Source organism: Neoarius graeffei, chromosome 19 (assembly GCF_027579695.1).
Source record: "Neoarius graeffei isolate fNeoGra1 chromosome 19, fNeoGra1.pri, whole genome shotgun sequence".
Lineage (NCBI taxonomy): Eukaryota > Metazoa > Chordata > Actinopteri > Siluriformes > Ariidae > Neoarius > Neoarius graeffei.
This window is the reverse complement of record NC_083587.1, coordinates 42,708,457-42,718,108: the sequence shown is the minus strand read 5'-3', so window position 1 is coordinate 42,718,108 and position 9,652 is coordinate 42,708,457. Positions and strand designations below refer to the sequence as shown.

The window sequence follows — 9,652 nt, the reverse complement described above, 5'->3', positions numbered from 1 at the left end:
CGGTCACCCAGGACACTTTCAACTGCCTCCATCCAGCAGCATTAATTGAGCATCCGAGTGAGCAAAAATAGACCAAAAAACACTTACTTTCCCCAAGCCATCAGACTCTGAAAGAATAAGTGACAGTATAATTGCACAGCCATCTTTTTGCACAATACTTTGCACATTGCACAGTTTAGTTGTACACTACCCACCCATATTTGTGTATATTTTGTATATCTCTCACATTTTTCTACACTGAAAGTTTCTTTTTTTGCTCTGTGCATATTTTGAATTTGCATTTGTACATTTTGTTTAGGAGATGTTAGATGTAATATACTGTCCAGTCTTTGTTAGTGGAACTACTACAAGAATTTCAATATGTAGTTTTCCATGTGCTAACTGTGTCAATAACAAATGAAAGACTTTGTACTGCAGTCTGTATTGTCTTTAATTTTTACAGATAGTCCCGATGACAAAGACTATCTTTTTGGATTTTATGGTAATATAATTGGCAGCACAGTGGTGTACTAGTTAGCACTGTTACCTCACAGCAAGAAGGTTCTGGGTTTGAGCCTGGTGGTTGACGGGGGCCTTTCTGTGTGGAGTTTGCATGTTCTCCCTGTGGGTTTCCTCCGGGTGCTCTGGTTTCCCTCACAGTCCAAAGACATGCAGGTTAGGTTAATTGGTGGCTCTAAACTGACCGTAGGTGTGAATGGTTGTTTGTCTCTATGTGTCAGCCCTGTGATGATCTGGCGACTTGTCCAGGGTGTACCCCACCTCTTCCCCATAGTCAGCTGGGATAGGCTCCAGCTTGCCCACGACCCTGCACAGGATAAGCGGTTATGGATGGATGGATAATACAACTGTTTAACACACAACAAGAGAAATAGTTCTTAATTTCATCTAAATTATTATTAATATAAACATTATTGCAGTTAATAGGTAAACAAAACCCATTCACATCCATGGAGATCTTAATGGCAGATATGCGTCCACAAAGCCACTCTTTATTCATTTTGTTTTGTGTGTAATATACTGTTTGGCACTTTGCCGACTTTCTGCACCTGTATTTATGGTTTCACACTGTCTTTGTTATGTGCTGTTGCTATTTTACCCAAATGAACCTTTGGCCCTCAATAAATGATAAATATCTAAAAAACTACAATTAAATATACTGTATAACTGCAGGATATGTAAGAGTCTCTCTCAGCTCTCTTTCAAGAGTTGGAATTGGCCAGCCGACTGAGAGATATTCATTTTCTACAATGCTCATTTGGATGGTGGTATCTCTAAATCTGTGTCAGAAAAGACATTAAAGCTGGGTATGGTGTTCATTTGGAGACAGGAATGACAGCAGGTATATTGGCCCATTAATTAAAATAATCCCATCATAGGTATTGTAATAATTTGTTAACTCAGATTTAGTTAAAGCTAAATTTAATATGTCATTGTTGGTCAGGAAAGAGAAGGTGTGTGTGTGTGTGTGTGTGTGTGTGTGTGTGTGTGTGTGTGTGTGAGAGAGAGAGAGAGAGAGAGAGAGAGAGAGAGAGAGAGAGAAAGAAAGCAGGAAAAGGGTGCAATGAGGCTATTATACTACAGAATTGAAATAGTCAATTTGTGTTTGGCTGCTCCACTGGGGAGAGCTTTCCCTCCTTTCAGCAGATATATCATTTTATGAAAGACCAAAGGGATGAGAAGAAAGGAGGCAAACGAGTAGGGGGAAAAATCAGTCGCCTACTATTTTTAACTGCCCCATAAATCTGTTTTTAAATTCCCTTCCATTTAAAATACCCTGGTGAAGCTTGCCTTCTCTCGGCCTGTTAAGTACCACAATCCATGCATGGTGCTACATTTATCCTAGCAGTGTAATTGGTCCAGCTCCCTCGACTGGTGGCTCAGTTACCGGTCCTCCCCGAGGCCTGCAACCAGGAGAAATCCCAAACCACCTCAAACCCTGAGCACAAAGACTCGTCTCAGACAGAGAGAGAGAGAGAGAGAGAGAGAGAGACAGAGGGAGAGAGAGACCCACAAAGCTACAGTGTCTACTACATGTGGGCTGACAAGTACACTGGAGGGGAGTGTGTGTGTGTGTGTGTGTGTGTGTGTGTGTGTGTGTGTGTGTGTGTGTGCGCGCATGTGCATGGAAGGTGGGTGCACTCCACTCTGGCACACTACAGGCAACAGATGAAAAGAACACACACACACACACACACACACACACACACACACACACACACACACACACACACAGTGTCACAGAGAAAGAGGACAAAAGCAGCAGCAGCAGAAGCAGTGCCGGCTGCCTCCTCTTTTTCACCTGCAGCCATTTGGAGAGGAGTGCTCAACAGAACAAGGCCCAGCGCTCATTTATGAGCACAGGCCTTTTCTGCCGCAGGGGCCAACCAACAGCAATGACGTATAAAACACTGACTGCAGGAAAGTAACCCCCTACACCAACTCCCATCTCTTTTATTTTTACTAATCAGCCCCTCCAAAAAAATTTCTACATCCGCCCCTCATGTCCCATGAAACCCCCCTCCCCTCTTTTTTTCAATCCTCGACGACTGCCAACTCAGAGGCAGCAAAGGCAGCTACTCTGAAATGTCAGCGTTTGTTGTAAGGGTGGGAGGAAAGACTTTATATAAAGACAGCACTTCCGGCTTATATGCTTTCTCATATTTACATGAATGCCATTCTGTGACTGGCTGTTGAGTGAGAAGGGGTGGAGTCACAGGAATCAAACTGTGTAAGATAGCACATACATAGTTATGCTGCATTCGTGGTGCCTTGTCAGTGATAATTTGCAAGCTGGAATGTCATTTCCTATTATGGCATGTTCAATGTGTGAAGTGGGGGGAAAAACCCATGGACACCTCCATGAAAGTGTGTCTTTTGTTTGATCTGTCTGATGTTTGTACTTTTACTGTTACAGGCCTGAGTGGCTATTGGTACTGTTCTACTACAGTGAACTTCAAACATTCATGCAACATTTTGGACTGAAATTGCAGTACAGCAACAACAGCAGACAAGAGTGAGTAGCTTTAGCATCGAGCTAATTGCCAAACATTAGTGATAACTAATGTTGATGATTACCTTCTATGTTAAAATGTTATAGATTTAACATACCGTGTCTGTATATGAAGTGATCTAAAGCCAGTAGTGCTATAGCTCATTTAAAAATAGAGAAGGGACACTTTACATTGTTTACAGTACAGTGTTGATTTGGCATCAATCCATAAACAGGGAAGGATGTGGACAAGTTGACATTACAAGTTTTTACTGGTTGTAAGCAGAAAATTACCGTACAAGTTGCCTCAAATGCAGTATGAGTACAAGGTGATTTTGTAACACAAAATTCCACAGAGTAACTCTAAGAAACAATCAGGAACTTCTAAAGTCAGTCAGTACACCTCATAGAACATCTGTGTGTGTGTGTGTGTGTGTGTGGTATCAGAGATTTAACCAAAAGTCAGGAAAAAAAAAAAAAGGAATTCCCAAACAAATCACAGTGCATTCACATACAGTTCTCTACGGTATTAAAATCGTAATAAATGTTTCTGTATTCCATCTAAACTCATGAAAAGTTTGAACAAGTGATGATGTAGTTGGATTTTGTCCAAAATCATACAGACAGAATGCTAAACATGCCTGTAATTATAACCTTTTTATATTTTCATAAAAATAGAGACATGAAAATAGGTAAAAAATGTAAAAGTATGAGACCATGTTGGCTTTTTTCTTCTTCTTCTTCTTTTTTTTTGTAAAGCGCTAGTTTTACACAACATACCACTTTAACACACCCTGTTATGTTAAAGGCAGGAGTCCTGCCTTAGGCTTGCTCCTCACTCAAAAATATGTATTTTATAATTATTCTACAAAATCGAGTCGTATGCCATGTACAACGAGACTGAGTGGAATAATTGTTTTATTATATCCACATTCACTGGATTTTGAGAAACAGAGCATTTTTATTATGTTTTTTTTTTGGAAATTTGATAAATTAAAACTTTACACAAAGCATCTGACAAAATCATTTCTGCTGAGGTGGACTTTTAAAAAAAAACTATTGATGGCTGCATGAACTGACTTTAGTGGTTTTTTTTTGTAGAAAGTGCCATCTTGCTATCGTGCCGGGGTGTAGAATAGCTTTGGATATTTATTTAATTCTTCCTTGGACATTTCAATCATGTAATTTTCAAACTACTTTGAGCTTTTGTACCAGTCTAAAAAAAAAATCAATAAATTTTAATGCTTAAAGATGAAGAATATAAACAAACCGGTGAAATGACAGCAGCAATTTGTGAAAAATGCTATAATAATAATTCTTGAAAAATAAAAAGAGATGTTCTTAACATCGAATACTTTCATTCCATATTTTGTTGCTTTTTTGGTATTTTTGGGGGTTTGTTTTTGAGTAGAGTTTTTATTTCACCTTTGGTTGGTTCAGCAACACGCTCTGCCATTTTGTTTTTCTCTATTCACAGTATATGAACTGATAGCAGTACAGTAGCCAATCAGAGCACGCAATTGCTCATATCCTGTGAATGTGGATATTATATATATATATATATATATATATATATATATATATATATTACACACACACACACACACACACACACACACACACACACATATCTCACAGCTGCATGACGATATGAAGTTTATCTTTGAGTGGTGAATGTATATATCATGAGTGAGCGCAGCAACTGAGTAATATATTTTTCAGCACGAGACGATAAACTTCATATCATCACATCACTGTGCAATGTTCTTTATATCATATAGACACAGCCAAAAAAAATTAGTTAAAAGAGTTTGAATTTTCAACTGGCTTGCCATTTTGAAAATGAGTGTCAAATCAGTGGGAAAACACTGGGAGAGACATCATCAGAGTGAAGATGTCGGGAAATATGTCACTCACGTCCAGGATGTGTTTTGTGTGAAAAATATGAGTTTTTCAACACGTGAAGATAAACGTCATAACTTCAAGTCAATGTGCAACTTTCTTTTTATGATACAGACACATTCACAAACAAAAAGTGTCCAAATTTATCAAAACAATTCATCGATACCCTCATGAGTGACATTTTGAAAAATATGCCACTCAATGTCCCAGATTCAATTTGTATGAAAAATATGAGGGGCGTATTTCCTAGTAAAACATGTGTCCATATATACGCGCGCACACACACACACACACACACACACACACACACACACACACATCCATATATATATATATATATATATATATATATATATATATATATATATATATATATTCCATTTGTTTTGTGTATGGATTATTGCACTCTGTATTGCCTGGCACTTTGCCCTTTGTTGTTGGCTACGTTGTATGCCTGTTGTTGTATACTGTTGTCAGCCCCTGGGAGTCAATAAAGTATGTTTATCTAAAAACATACTTCACTAACGCAAATATTTTAGATCTGGATATGCGTAAAGGCTTAATTTAGAGAACCTGTGCAAAATTGGTGATCCTACATTATCCTACATTATACAACAGATTCATTTCTAGCTGGGTTCTCATCGTAAATTATGTTTTGCGGAACGTTAACCCTTCCATGAACCCACGAACATTTAGCCCAATTTCTGTACCATGGATAGCTGGTTAAATTCCAAAAATTCACACACGCCTGATCATATAGGGCTTGACATGAGCTTTTTAATCCACTCGTCTAGTCGGACAAGCAGCAAGATTTTTCACTTGTCCTGACCATGTATTAACTTGTTCTGACCATAAATTTTTTATTACTATGTATTAGCTAGTTAAATGAAAGGAAAGTGGTTAGCAAAGTTTATCAAAAAGCAGGTATAGTTATAATCATTATGCTTAAATTATTTATAATTTTTCAATAAAACTCAAACTTTAACTGTAACAATAAACAAAAACCATCCAGTGCCCCATTATGGTGCATGTGTTGTTAGAACCCATTACCTGATATGCAGTTTTAAGAGTTAGACTCACCCAAACTCAAAGCTTCTGGAGGAAATCAAGTTAAATCTTGATTCATCCAGTAAAGTTCAAACTAATTTAAAGAAATGAAATCAAAAGACAACAAGTTGGACATCATAAAGGTGACAGAATCACGTTGTGAATGAAAACAAACTATAAGTGAGTTCAGCATTGTCGTAAAATTCCTGCAAAAATATTTTACGACATTTGTGATGGTTAATGTATACCATACAAAAGAACAATACAATGAATGTGCAAATGAAATGAAGATTCACCACAGATTGTCAGATGCATGAGAGAGGTGGATGTAAATGCAGAAGTGTTTATTATAATACAGTGCGATCTGTACAGGAAGTGCAGGAAACACACACAACAGCAAACAAATTGGCAGGCAAGGTCATAAACAGGAAAACAGGCAAGAGGTTGATCGAGGTGCGAACAGGATATCAGAGGCAAAACGAGGACGAGAACTAGAACCAGGAATCGAGAAACCAGGAAAATCAGGAGTACCGGAAACAAGGCTTGGTAATGCGCACTGAACGTGGCGTAATACTTCGCGTCACATTACCATCAGTGCAGTCCTTAAATAGCCCAACCCTTAGTTCTCTGATTGAAAACAGGTGCACCTTGTTCAAGGCGCACGTGCTGTAGCTCGTTTGGCGCTCACGCAGCCCAGGACACACCTTCAGGTGCATGCGCCAAGGCGTGCAGGACTGACACAGATATTTATTTTTCTGGTTATTTTTCCCCCACACACCTGCTGCACTTGGCTTCCTCTGAATTTCTTAAACAATAACAGCCAGATCAAGGTAATGGAACTAGTTTTGTTGAAACGTTATTGATGTAACTCTTGAATAATTACTATAATAACAATTGTGATTTTCAACAAATATTCCATTTGTCCCTTCGGACAGGCAGATGTGGATTTAACTTGTCCAGACCAAACATTTGGTTGTCCCGGACAGTCAGACTACCATTAATGTTGAGCCCTGTCATCAGTCATCACTTCAGTTTGCTAATATTGATTTTATGCGACTAGATACTGTATAGAAGCAAACTTCATATGTAAACTCTAACTAGCAACACTAACTCTGGCTGAAACCATAGTGAATCTTCTGATTCTCTGCTGAAACAAATTTTGCTGACCAAAAAATTTTAAGGATGTGTAACTCAGTAGTGCACAAAAACTATTTTTGCAAACTATTCTTTGGATTTAGGGCTCATCTTTAGATATCTGGAGTCTCGCTGGTCAGCAGACTATGACCCTCAAGATCAAAAACATGTTGACATTTGTAAACAATATGGCTGCAAAGTGTCATTCAACTCTAACAAGATGGAGCCTAATTTACTCAAACAGTTGTAACTCATGATTACTTAGGTGGATTCACACAAAACTTAAAATCTACATGTAGCTTCAAAGCAAAGTATATGCAAAGTTTGGGCTTAATAATGCTTTCTTAGTAACTGTAAGTCTGCTCAAGTGCCAATGTGTAAGTGGGTCTTTGATGATGATCTAAATATTTAAAAACAAAACAAAACATGGCAGCCATTGGCCAATCGGATTTCAGCAGGCATTTGACAGGGTTAACATTGAGCTATTGTAATGAAAATAGGTTTATGTAGGCATCCACTACAGTCTGATACAATCTCACACAAATTGGCCACTTGGGCATTATTTGAGCTTGTGCACACACAATCAAGCATTTGTGAGGTATGGTTGGATCCTGAAGATCACTGCTTGCAGCTACAGTATACTTGTTGTTGTTGTTCTTCTTCTTCTTTTTACTACTACTACAATTCAACTGAGTGTTTTCATATCTACTATTATTTTGTGCGGGCGGCACGGTGGTGTAGTGGTTAGCACTGTCGCCTCACAGCAAGAAGATCCTGGGTTTGAGCCCAGCGGCTGACGAAGGCCTTTCTGTGTGGAGTTTGCATGTTCTCCCCGTGTCTGCGTGGGTTTCCTCTGGGTGCTCCGGTTTCCCCCACAGTCCAAAGACATCCAGCTTAGGTTAATTGGTGGCTCTAAATTGACCGTAGGTGTGAATGTGAGTATGAATGGTTGTTTGTCTCTGTGCCAGCCCTGCGATGACCTGGCGGCTTGTCCAGGGTGTACCCCGCCTCTCACCCATAGTCAGCTGGGATAGGCTCCAGCTTGCCTGTGACCCTGTGGAACAGGATAAGTGGCTACAGATAATGAATGGATGGATATTATTTTGTGCCTCTACCAGGCATATCTACAGTGAGGCATCTTGGGAGGTGAGGACTTCCTCCTGAACACCGCCCTAACACAGCTTTCACAGCAGACCTGTCAGCAGTTTAGATGTGGCTGTAAATAGCCCACTTTTACAGGTTTTACACATACCTGCACTCCCAGTCTCCAACCTGCTGTCTGGGTTGGATAGCACTTAATTGTAGCATGGAGAAGATTGTAAGCATTATTAAGGCTCATGAATATTTACGTGCTAAATGCTTTAAATGTGAATGGCATTTTTAAATGTTGAAAGTGTTAAAATAAATTGATAATTACTAACATCTGCAAATATTCACAAGCAAAGGTTGGAAAACTGAATGGTTTTCAAATTAACATTCATAGTAGCGCAGACAAATACAAACGACAAATGCATTGTGCAGTCTAGATAAATTAAATACAGGTAATAATCACATAATTCATTTTAACCCCAGGCAGGTAGTTTTGTATTTTCTTGTAATCATTTAGCTTTGCTAATATGAAATCTTTCATATTGAATAGTTTTGACTTTTAGCTAAACTAGGTAATAAGAACTCGGTAATAGTCAGGCTATCCATCAAAAATATACATCAGACAAAGCTGTATTATTATTATTATTATTATTATTATTATAGCAATGCTGCTTTCACATGTTTTCTGTTAAAACTTTCATATTCTTGATTCTTGTACTTGAGATTTTAGGTAAATTACTAAATAATGGCAACTTAAAACACATTGAAAGCATATATTATGAATGGCAATAATATGATAGCAATAACACTCACATTAAGGCAAGGTGAACTTTATTCTGTTTCAACTACAAATTAAACTCACACATATATGCGCAAAGTGTAACACAGAACACGGTGAAATCTAATAGTGTCGGATGGTAGTATGATGAAAGACTGTGTGCTTTTCTCATCACACCTTTCCAGTTACAGCGAGGAGGATTAAATAAAACCTTACCCACGTTTCAATAAACACATTACAACAATCGCATTCCCCAGACAGAGATTTAGGGACTCGCCTCATAGGATTTGATTACTTCAGGACATTGAGCTTTTTCTAACATTGTTTTTTGGTCTCGGAAACTCCAAATGCCCAGCTTGGTGTGAGGAAGTTTAAAGGATTAGGTAGCTGCCCTTTATTGCGCCTTTATTTTGTTCAATTTTAAGCAGGCTTTCAATCATTTGGCAGCACAACATTTCATGGTTGGTGGTGTTAAAGACATGGTGTGTGTAGATAAGGAATGGGAATTTGTGAGTTACTGCCCCAGTCATAGCCCAAAGGGAAGGAGGGAAAAAAAGACAGAATCAGTCATTAATTGTGAATACACTAAACAGGAGACATCACAGCAGAGATGATTATCATGCTCAAGCTGAACAGAGATACATACAGAAGTTAAGTGCTATATAGTGGAAGGAGAGATAAAAGGCCGAGGGAGAAAAAGTATTTTCAAAATG

The 9,652-nt window shown here is 38.5% G+C and overlaps 1 protein-coding gene across 7 annotated transcripts in view; it reads left to right on the top strand.

The window, feature by feature from the left end:
• The first annotated feature begins 6,415 nt into the window (after positions 1–6,415).
• Positions 6,416–9,652, top strand: part of ofcc1 (orofacial cleft 1 candidate 1) — a 285,101-nt gene continuing 281,864 nt past the window's right edge. Inside the window, exon 1 of one of the 7 annotated variants that reach the window (XM_060900090.1) lies at positions 6,416–6,768. The gene's annotated coding sequence lies outside the window, so the exon portion shown is untranslated. The remainder of the gene's footprint in view (positions 6,769–9,652) is intronic. The other 6 variants (XR_009650730.1, XM_060900093.1, XM_060900091.1 and 3 more) reach the window with 6 other exon arrangements.